Raw genomic sequence first — 11,947 nt, 5'->3', positions numbered from 1 at the left:
TAACAGGTGATTGCGAAGACCATGGCCTGTATCAGACGCACCTTAGTCTCCAGAGAGACACCACTGCTCTTCAGCACCTTGGAGAGGTCCCTAGCAGCAGACTTTCCCATGGCAATGCACCTTTTAATTTCCTGGCTGCTGGTGCCAAGACTGTTGACTATGAAGCCAAGCAGACTAAAGCTGTGTACAATCTCAATCTCTTCACCACCATACAACTTTAAAAAAAAATAATTCATTTTTTATAGGTTCGCACACAAGAACTCATTTACATTGTGTTTGCTTCATATTGTTGTTACTGTTGTATACCATCGAGCTGACTGCAACCCTGTCTATGTGCAATAGCTCTGAACCCTGCACTTACCTGAGCCAATCTGAAGACACAGTTAGAGCCCATTCTCAATGCAACATTCTAAGCCCAATGGCAATGGCCTCTGGTACTGGCAGGATGGTGAAACTTCAGTGACTTTTCTACAATAGACTCTTCCATTTCTCATCTATTCTTGGCTGTGGTTGTTGATGGCTTATTCACGACCAGGTCCTGTTTGAGTAAGACATTTTTCACAAGCCAGGCTCCACGCTCCTCTGTCCTTAGATTCCCTTTGCGCCTATTCCTACCATGTTCTGTGCCCATTACAAAGCTGAATCATGTGGATTTATCAAGGAGCCACCTCACCATCTGGATTGCTCCTGTGTTTGAACAATGGGATACTGGTAAGAGAATGGAGGGATAAGAGGGAGTGGGGTCTGAATACATACTCCCCAACTCCTTCCTTGTGACTTCACTGTCAACTGGTCTTACGCTTTGTCCACAGGCTATAAGCCCAATTGCTTGTCGTTGCGGTGTGCCATCGAGTCGGAGCTGACTCATAGCCCCAGTGGATTTTCAGAGGCAAAAAAAGCACACAGGAGGAGATTGTCCATCTTTCTCTCACAGACGAGCTGGTGGATTCAAGCCACGTGGCTTTAGGATGGCAACACAGCTTCTTATCATAGACCATCAGAGTTCCCTCTCACCCCAATTTGGAGGCCTTCTCTAAATAGTGGAGGGCTCTGGGAGATCTGGTAGCCTAGTGGTAAGAATTGCATGGCAATCCCAAAGGCGTGAAGTTCAAATCCTACAGCGGCTCCATGGGATTAGGGTGCACAGTCTCCTCTGTGTGGTTATTGCTTCAGAAATCCTGCTGTAGGATCAGGTACGGGTCAGTTCTGACTCAGTGGTACACAAAAAACAGCAACAACTGGTGGTATCATGCCTCAAAATCAAGAAAGGGGTGCATCAGGGATGTATCCTTTCCTTTCTCCATATTTTTTTTTATTTATATGTGGAACATATCATCCAGGAGGCTGGACTTTATGAAGAAGAATTTGGCATCAGGATTGAAGGAAGATTCATCAACAATCTGCATTATGCAGATGATACAACCTTCCTGGTCAAAACCAAAGGAGACTTGGAGTGTTTGCTGCAGAAGCTCAAAGACTGTAGCCATCAATATAGATTTCACCTCAACATCAAAAAAAACCAAAATCCTCACCTTTAGGCCAATAAAGAGTATCATGATAAATGGAGAAAAGATTGAAGCTGTTAACTTTCCTCTTGTTCAGATCCACAATCAATACCTTTGGCACCAGCAGTAAGAAAATTAAAAAAAAAAAATAGTTGCATTGGGAAAATCTGCTGGCAAGAACCTCTTCAGTGCTAAAGAGCCAGACCATGGTCTTGTCAATTGCTTGCTATGCATCTGAGAGCTGTACAATGTCCAAGAATGACAGAAGAATCAATCCCTTTGAGTTGTGTTGTTGGAGAAGAGTCTTGAACATCCCATGGACTGTCAAAAGAATGGACAGATCTGTCCTGGAAAGGTTGAAACCAAGCTGCTCCTTGGAAAAAAATATTTTTAAATTCTGTATCACATACTTTGGGTATGCTGTCAGGAGGGCCAGTCCTTGGAGTAGGACATTATTTTGGAAAGGTTAGCCCAAGAGAGGAAGATCCTGAATGAGATGGATTGACACAGTGACTGCGGCAATGAGGTCAAATGTGAAAGAAAGAGTGAGGTTGGTTCTCAATAAGGCGAGGTTCAGAGCTGTTGCTCATAGGTTTGCTATGAGTCATTGTTGACTCGATGGGACATGACAATAACAACTGGTTGCATAGTCCACAGGGAGTTGCACTGGTAACCCAAAGGCATCACTTCTCAAAGTAATGGTGATTCAAGTCCATCAGCTGTTCCTTGGGAGAAAGATACCAAATCTCTTCCCACGCAATTTGTCGCCTCAGAAAACCCACTGAGGTTCTGTTGTCAGTGGGTTTCAGGAGTGGAGTTTTAACTGGCATTTTCTCCCCCTGGTTACTGTTACAGTAAACTTCCCCGCCTTCCCTAACTTAGTCAAAGGGAGTGGAGGTAAGCTTCATTGTTACTGACTTGGATACAGCACTATCCTACATTATTTCCTTATACTAGGCCCACATCAGTAAATACTCCATTATTAAGAACTTGTCTCGTGTTCTAGACTGTGTTAACTTCACTTTGTTCAACTTATCTGTCAGGCCTTTGCTAAAACTCTATGAACAGCCTAATAGTCTACTGACAAACCCCTTTCTCTAATTAATTCAAAACCAAGAGCCAAAAGCTCTTACTTCCTCTCTGTTTCTGAAGCTGAAAATCTTTACAAAGGAGACTCCCTCTTCTTTCTCGTGGGGAGCAGCTGGAGGATTCAAACCACCGACTCTTCAGTTAGCAGCCCCACACAAATTCACCGGAGAGCCTCTGTTCACTCACGTTAGCTAGAAGCCATTTCCTGTGCTTACAGCTACAAGCCTTAACACCACCTACCTTACCTCCCACTCCTCTATTTTTATGTTAATTTTTTAATTATTATTAATTTTAATGAAAATTTACAGAGACTTTGGATTTCCATTCTTTCATTGTTACACTTTTCTCCCTGCCCACCCCTCCCCCCAGTTTGCTCTTCTCTTTGAAAAGTAAAAGAAATTCTTTCATTGTTATGCAATCCCTCGCCCAAAGTCTACTCCACTACTGGGAATATACCCCCAAAAGACCATAACTGCCACCCAAGCAGATATATGCACATCCATGTTTATTGAGGCTTTGTTCGCAACAGCAAAGAGTTGGAAACAACCTAAGTGCCCATCAACACATGAATGGATAAAGAAGCTATGATATAGTCACACAATGGAATACTACGCTGCATTAAAAAACAAGGAATTCATGAAATATTATTCAAAATGGGTTACCCTGGAGGACATTATGCTGAGTGAAATATCTCAATCACAAAAGGGCAAATACTGCATAGTGCCACTGTTGTAAAACCGAACTGACATCGGGGTTGGGGGGAGAATGAGAAAGATGGGATAAATAGTGTATACTACATTGAAACAAATGAGGGAGAGAACTGCTTAAAAGGGATATGTGATTCAGTATTATTGTTGTGACAGGAGTCCAGAACGCACTTCTCTAGACCACCACCACCGGGAACTTGTAACGAGACTACATACAAAGGCCCAAAGTGGTCATTTCCTTTCACACCGTGGATCTTTGCATCTTCGTCATTTCTTATCTTCCAAACTCCAGGTCAAAAATGACTTGTCTGTACAAAGACACCCTAAAATTATTTACAGAATCCTTTATACACAAGTTCACCAGGTCATCAAAATCCTTATTCGACGGCTGCTAAGTATTTGCTTACATGCCAATGGCTCTTATTACAGTGCAAACTTCTCACATTCAGTAGAACTGCAAGCCTAAATTTCTTTTTAAAACGGTGCATTCTGACCAAGAAAATCAATTCGTTTTAGCAGGATAATTCAGGAAGCACTGCCTCACAGGGCTTCCAAAACTGTAAATCCTGACAAAAGCAGACTTCCCTCATCTTCATTACAAGGAACAGCGCGTGGATTCCAACCACTAACCTTTTGCAAAGCAGTCCAATGTTTTAACCACAGCTACACAAAGTCTCCTTTCAGGGCCTATATTCCAGCCAAGAACTGAAACGTCTACTGTGAGTCTTTACAAAACTCTGAATAGATATTGTGTCAACTAATTAACTAATAAATTAGTCCAGTTTGGAAGTTGTCTGCAGCAGTCAGATGCTACAGAGGCTTGTTTGCTGACTCCGGTGAGGATTAGGGTGGAATGTTGACTTGCTAATGATTCAGCCTCCTATTTACAAACACATTTGGTCAGCAGTAGGGGCTAGAAACCGGTTTAGAAGTCGTCTGCAGCAGCCAGATTCTACAGAGGCTTGTTTGCTGGTTCACAGAGAGAGCTCTGTGGGCCTAGTGGATAGAAAGTTGTGCTTCCAAGCCAAAGGTAGATGATTTTAATCTGCAGCACTCAGGCCTGGTTTTAATTGTTTTTGTTCAAACATTCTTCTAAGTGGTATAGCACTGGTCTGCCCATTTGCCATACACAGGTAACTTGTGGTTGCTGTGATGCTGTGGATGCGGTGACACTGATGTGTCAAATGCGATAATGGTTAGCCATGTGTTTGGTGAAGTTCCCCATTTAACACATGCTCAGAAGCAAGGGTGGCATCTACTTCCGAAATGGCTTGCTTCTGGAAACTCTATGACCGTGGAGAAACTACCAAAGTTATACAAGTGTTCAAGTCTTCTGTTCACAGGGTTGCTAAGAGTGGTCTACAACTCAATGGCACTTAACAACAACAACCCAGAAATTAAACTATGAGATCCTGAGCCCAGAAGTGACGCCAGGAATAAGACACATGCCAGCATCAGTCAAATAGGTGATGACACTTCACCATCCGGATAAGCAGTTCGTTACTTCTCTTGTCTCGTACAGACTCTCTGATCTATGTATGGGATCAACACTTTTTCATAGGTATTTTCTATCCCAAGAACTTAGTCCACTACAAAGCAGGCACACTTTAAAGGTCTGTATAATGATTTCATCATTCACTCATTCGTGAACAAATAATCTTTAAATTTGTTCACTGATCATTAACAAACAAATGTATAAAGCTAAGGAGGGTATCATAAGGATCTCTGATCCATTTTACAAATGATTATTTACACATGTGCAGTGGAATTCAACTTAAAATCATCACAATCCTAAACCCTATCAGAACGCAATGAGCATTTACTTCTTGTAGCTTTTCTAAATGAAAGTCAATTATCTGTATAAAACAGCACATTAGCATCATTCAGATAATAAAGCCTTCATTGACTACATTTCATTATCATTACATAACAGACTGACAAAAATATATCGATACTTTAACATCATTCTATACACATTTGGTTCATTACATATCAGGTTAAAAACAATTTATTTCCCTCAGCAAGACTTTTCCAAGGTATATTTCTTCCATGCATTTAGTTCCTATTATTTTGGGGTTTTTTTTCTCCATCCAAGAAATTACTTCCAATATGGAAATCATTAGTGTTCTTAAATATGGAATTCAGAAACAGAAAACGAAGTCATAAACCAAACAGACTATTTGACAGTAAGCTTAATAATTTGAAACCCCAAAGCAATTTGATTTTGCTCCTTTAAAAGTGTCATATAAATTAGTACAAACAGTATTTATTAATTCTTACGATTAGGTAATATTTGGGATTTATATAGCCAATCACTCTAGCTTTTTGGCAAATAGATTTTCAAAAGTTCTAGCAACAAAGGAGTTAGTACAGTGGCTTTGCTATGAAAAGATTTATGTAAGGTTCCTTGAAAAGTCAGTCATTTACATACAATCTTTCTGTTGTAAATGCTGTAGTACCGGAAGACAGATTAAATACTTTACGTAAAACTGTAACTAAAGGAAAATGAGGATAATGGGGGAAAAAACATTGTGTCCACCTTTTCTTGAGCAAACTGTCAAGCATGTGACCCTCAGCAGGCCATAGTGTCCTGATAACTTATGCATCTTCAGAAAGACTCTTAAAACTGTCTCCTACAGAGACAAATGTGCTATTTTGAGCTTTGTTACATAAATATAGACTATCCACGTCGGAAGCAGATTAATGACTGCGCTGATCACATATCTGATTATATATGTCACATGTCAGGTTAGCACAGACTCCAGCGTGATCCTTCCAGCAGGCTTTCAGCTTGCCCGAGCTGAGGTTAACCTGGTCACCCTGTCACCTTCACGCTAGATCACTGGTCATCCTGCCGGTGGGGGCAACTGTGGTGTTCAAGCTTTCCGTCTTGAGCTGGCTTTAAATAAACTAACCACTAAAAATGGGAAGTGGGGGTGCAGTTTGTAAAATGAGCGCTTACAGAAACTAACCCTGGGGTTAAATACCACAATCATTCACAGGTGGGATTTCCGGGGGTTTCCTAGCTTTCCACCGAGAGATCCCCACATGTGCCCAGAAGTCACTGCGGAAGCAGTTGCTGCGTTTTGGTAGTTTTTCTTTTGTGGGGGAGGTAGGTGCTGGAATGGGGTACCAGGGTGGAGCTGGAGCAGGGAGGCCACCATATCTGTTCATGGTGATTGAGATGCAGGGCTTTCTGTTCAGTCAACACACTGTCATCGTCTCGGCCTCTCACACAAAGGCCGTTTGCCTTCCCAGCAGGTTTTAATCAGAGCTCCAAACCAACGAAATAGCACGCTCTCTTCAGAATGGCCCTCTCAACCTCATTTTGAACTCTTGCGTTTTCAGAGATTTGGCAAATTTCACAACCAGGGGCTTACCAACGCGCTGGCATTTAATGAGAAGCAATTTTTGCACAAGACAAAATTATCTGCTGTCCTCCTGTCCCTTCCAAATGGCCCATGGCCACAGTTGAATGAATGGCAGCGTTGCATTCTCAGCTGGGCCTGTCAGGGAAAATGACACCATGAAGTCTACAACGATGCTGTTCCCTCGGAAGAGTAGATAAGAATCATCTTTACATCTGCACATTCTTTACGTCTTTTCAAACATTCCACCAGCATTGTTTGGGATTAAGCCTTTGATTATCTGGATCCATCTTGCCGTGCTGTCGATTGCTTGAATTCCTCAGCCAAAACAACGCGTAGGTTTATGACCAGAGCCCGCTACTGTAAGAGGAAACAGAAAAACACCCATTGTCATCAACAATTACTACAGTTCTTCCTCTGCACTTGCCCTGAATAGTGGAGCTGACGGGCAGCCGCAGTGCAGACGTTTCTAAAGGGTTCACAGACAGCGCACAGGTCAAGCCTGGTGCGTAGTAAGCACCCTAACTGGAAAGCAACCCTTCTTCACTCACATATTCAGGGTATCAGCACTTTCTGTCGGCTGTCTATGGCAGTTAAGGGTTATTTCTTAAAAATAAGCCCAAAGTCAGCTCGTTTCTCTCAAAGGCGTGACAGATGGTCATTTTTTTCTTTTTTTAAATTTTTTTTATTTTAATTAATTTTAAAGAAAGTTTACAGAAAAGTTGGCTTTTCATTCATTAGTTGTGCACTTTTTTCTCTCTCCTCCTCCCTTCTCCCTTCCCCATTTCACTTAACCACCACCCACGCAGATATATGCACACTCATGTTTATCCTGTCTTTGTTCGCAATAGCAAGGAATTGGAAACAATGTAAATGCCTATCAACAAATGAATGGATAGAGAAGCTCTGGTATAGTCACACAATGGAATACTACGCTGCACTGAAAAACAAGGAACTCATGAAATAGTATGCAAAATGGGTGACCCTGGAGGACTTTATGCTGAGTGAAATATCACAGTCACAAAAGGACAATTACTGCATAGGGCCACTGTTGTAAAACAGGACTGACATCAGGGTTGGTGTGAGACTGAGAAAGATGGGATCAATAATGTATGCTGCTCTGAAACAGATGACAGAGAGAACTGTTTAAAAGGGATATGTGATTAGGTATTATTGTCATGACAGGAGTCCAGAATGAAGGCAGCATAGTGGAGTGCACTTGGGGGGAGAGACTGTAAAACAATGAAAGAATTTTTCTTTTACTTTTCAAAGAGAAGAACAAACTGGGGGAAGGGGTGGGCATGGGGAAAAATGTAATAAGGAATGAATGGAAATCTAAAGTCTATGTAAACTTTCATTAAATTTAATAATAATAAAAAAGACATGTTAATTTTTAAAGTCAATTTCCTGGCACCATCCAAGGTTTACACAGACACTATGTGGGTGCCCACGGGTGCCAGAAGGCAGCAGCTGCCAGGGCTCAACATGCCAAAGCAAGAATCCTGCCCCCCTCTTGGCACATGGGCTGATAAGCTCAGGCTTCTGAGTGTTAAAATACTGGGTCAGGCACAGCCTCCACCATCCACTGTTAATTCAGTGACAGGCTGCATTGACGGGAAGCTGAGAGAACTCCTCTCACACACCTTCCTTTCTCTCAATATGGAAATACATATAAAAAGATCAAAGTGCAAAGAAACCTGGTGATGACAGAGGGGCCTGTGCGAATGCCTGACAAGCAGTGCTGACTATAGTATTATGTCTCATTTCCAGCCTGAATTGCTACCCATCACTATTCCGAAGGCCTCTTGTTTGAAGCAGTTGGGTTAACTGGAATGAAGGTCGTTTTTATGTGATTAACAGTCAAGTTGCGGGCTGTTCAGTCTTTTTTAAAATTTAATTAACAGTCGGGTGTGAGTAGTTCGGTCTTTTTTTATTTAATTAAAGGCCAATAACAGTATGACTAATTATAACAGGGAGCTCTGGTGACTTGATGTTGTTGTGACATGCCATCAAGTCAAGTACAACTCATAGCGACCCGACGAACAACAGACCAGAACTCTGTCCGATCCTGTGTCTTCCTCCTCAGCTCTGATACAAATGAGCCCTGGCTGTAGTCACTCGTTCCATCTGCCTCATTGAGGATCTTCCTCTCTATTGCTGATTCTCCATTTGTCCAAGTGTGATGCTATTTTGAAGGAATAGCCTCTCCAGCAACATGCCCAAAGTATGACGGCTTATAGTTGTTGTAGGTCGTTGAGGAGGAACTAACCATAGCTGACCCTCTGGCAGACATTCAGAGGCGGTGAATTGCATGGGAGGAGATTGCCCATCCGTCTCCAGCTGTTCTTGTATTAGTGGGAAGTGGGGAGGAATTACACTCCCCAACAAAGGCACCTGATGCCAATCGCATCCACTAGCTTCTCCACGGGAGAAAGAGGCACACTTTCGTCTCGCGTGATTTACTGCCCCTGAAAATGCTCGGGTCAGTTCTGACCCAGCAGCACAGTTTTAATTACAGTTTTACATAAAGTATTTAGTCTGTCTTCCAGTGCTACAGCATTTACAACAGAAAGATTGTATGTAAATGACTGACTTTTCAAGGAACTTATATACCTGATGAGCATAAATCTTTTCATAGCAAAGCCACTGTACTAACTCCTTTGTTGCTAGAACTTTTGAAAATCTATTTGCCAAAAAAGCTAGAGTGATTGGCAGCACAGAACAACAATAGCAATGTTTAATGAATGCCACAACGGTGAGTGTGGTCTGTGAGCTCTGTGTGGTCACAGCAACGGGTTATCCGACCTAATCAGAGACCTATCAAGAGCCCCGGGAGGGACGGTTGAGGTTATAATTAATAGAAGTGAGTGCGGGGGCTGTGGGGCATGTCTGACCTTACGGGCATCAGTTTGTGTTGTGGATGAAAGCCATTCCCCCTTGTAGCATTCACGGAGCTCAGAGAGACACTGCCACCTCCATGCCAGCTGTATTCTTTTTACAGTCACTTAATGTAAAATTCCAACTTCATGTTGTTGTTGTTGTGTGCTGTCAAGTCAGAACCAACTCACAGCTGACCCTCCAGTGGGGTTTTCAGAAGCAATAAATCTCACAGGAGGAAATTGCCCCTCTTTCTCCCCCAGAGCAGCTTCTGGATTCAAGCAATATGCCTTTGGGATTGTAGCACAGCTTCTTACCCATAAGCCAGCAGCGCTCATGTCACAAGGTAACCTAACTCAAAATGTGTTCTATATAGATCTTTATGTCTTCAGCTTTATGGAATGCATCCACAAAAAGGTATAGGGTTTACTTATGCCACTTAAAAAATGTTTATTATTGTAAAGACGAGAACCAACTACAATCCAAATGCATAGTCAAACTCCGTCTGAATTTATCTGTTCTAATAAAATTACCAAGACAAAGGTGGGTGACTTTCAGTTTGCAGCCCTCAGGCCAGTCTTTCATTGTTTTTGTTCTGACATTCCTCTAGGTCCTATAGGCCTGGTGTACAAGTTGCCGTCCCGCGGTCACTTGTGGTTGCTGTGAGGCTGAACACTGTGACACGGATGTGTCAAATGCGTTAATGGTTGGCTCCCCCAATGCGGACTGAGAGCCGGGTGGAGCACCCCGCGTGGAAGGAGAAGTGGCATCCACTTCCATAATAGCTTGCCTCGGGAAACCCTATGAACTTGGAGAGAGGACGAAAGGCACCCAAGCATCGAAGACTCCCCTTCATAGGGTAGCTATGAGTCACCTGTGACTCGACGGCACTTAACAACAACAACAATAAAATTACAGGAGAAAAATGTCCAAAACCAAAATGGTACACGTCAATTTGAAAATCATTATGGGTCAATAATGGTTGTAGATGTTAAAAATATTAGCATGATAATATTCTGGGTATGTTATACTTTTCACTAGAAAATGTGTCTTACTTTTCTACATTTCTATTTCTTTCTGATTACTTAATGAAAGAAAGAGGCTTAAATACAGTGCTCTGGTGCAAAATTTAGAGTCATCTTGCATTCTAAGTAGTTGTAGATATACTATCATATCTCTTCCCTTTTTATTTCACTTGTGACATAGAATATGGATAATCTTCTCTGACCTTCTTACTGCCAATCAGGTAACTGGAAAGCCAAGTCTTCTTTTCTCATGTGTTATTTACATCTCCATGTTGGTGGTGGTGTTAGGTGATACTTGATCAATTTTTTCTTCTTCTGATATTCTCTATTGTCATCCAGAATCCATCTGAAATCATCAGTGATCTCCCTGGTGTCGTATCTACTTCTTATTTTTCTGTTTATTATTAGTATTAATTTTCATAAAAATTTAAAGATATTTTGCATTTCCATTCATTCATTGTTGCAGATATCTGATCAATTTTGACTCAAACATAACAACTCGATATGACAAAGTAGGACATTCCTACGTTGTTCTCTAGGCCATAATTCTTAAGGTAATATAATATTACCTTAAAAATTGTATTATAAAAATAATATGATAGAAAAGTGGGCCATTTTAATCCAGCAACTTCTCTGTAGGAGAAAGATGAGAACTCGCTTGTAAAAATCTATGGCTTCAGCAACCCAACGGAGGGTCGCTACGAGTCAGAAGCCTCCCAAACGCTTATAGGGGTTTTGTTTCATCCTTAAGGAAGCAAAGAACAAGATCTTTCTTTCTAGAATTATTCCTATTACCCTCAAGTTGTCATCAGCTGCATTGAGTTTCCCAAGGCTGTGAACCAGACTGGCGGAGATTCTCCATGCTCCTCCCTTGAAGCCACTTGGCGGACTCGAACCATCGAAGAACACAACCACTGGGCCGGCAGCACCAGCCTCTACCTGCCTGTGGACTCAGCACCAGAACTCCTGGAGCCACTTTTTGTGGTTAGTTGCCATCACGTCAGCTATGACTCAGAGCCACGTATGAACAGCAGAGTTGGACCTTGTCTCACCCTGTGCCATCCTCACCCTCTGGGATGTATTTAATCCCACCTGTTACATCAATTTCTTTCCCTAACCTTCCACCTTTCCCAGCATCAAGTCTTTTTCCAAGAGCAGCCCCTCCTGAAAACATGTCTCTGGTGTATATTATTCAAAATGGTTGACTCTGGAGAACATTATGCTGAGTGAAATGTCCCAGTCACAAAGGGACAAATATTGCATGGTGCCACTGATGTAGATAGGACTGTCCTTGGGGTTGGGGAGAGACTGAGTAAGATGGGTTCAATAATGTATGCTGTTCTGAAACAGAGAAGGGAGAAAACTGTTTAAAAGAG

The sequence above is a fragment of the Elephantulus edwardii genome, unplaced genomic scaffold (genome assembly GCF_000299155.1).
Source record: "Elephantulus edwardii isolate Elephantulus edwardi_28Jun2011 unplaced genomic scaffold, EleEdw1.0 scaffold00235, whole genome shotgun sequence".
Classification (NCBI taxonomy): Eukaryota; Metazoa; Chordata; class Mammalia; order Macroscelidea; family Macroscelididae; genus Elephantulus; species Elephantulus edwardii.
Note: the sequence above shows the minus strand (reverse complement) of the source record.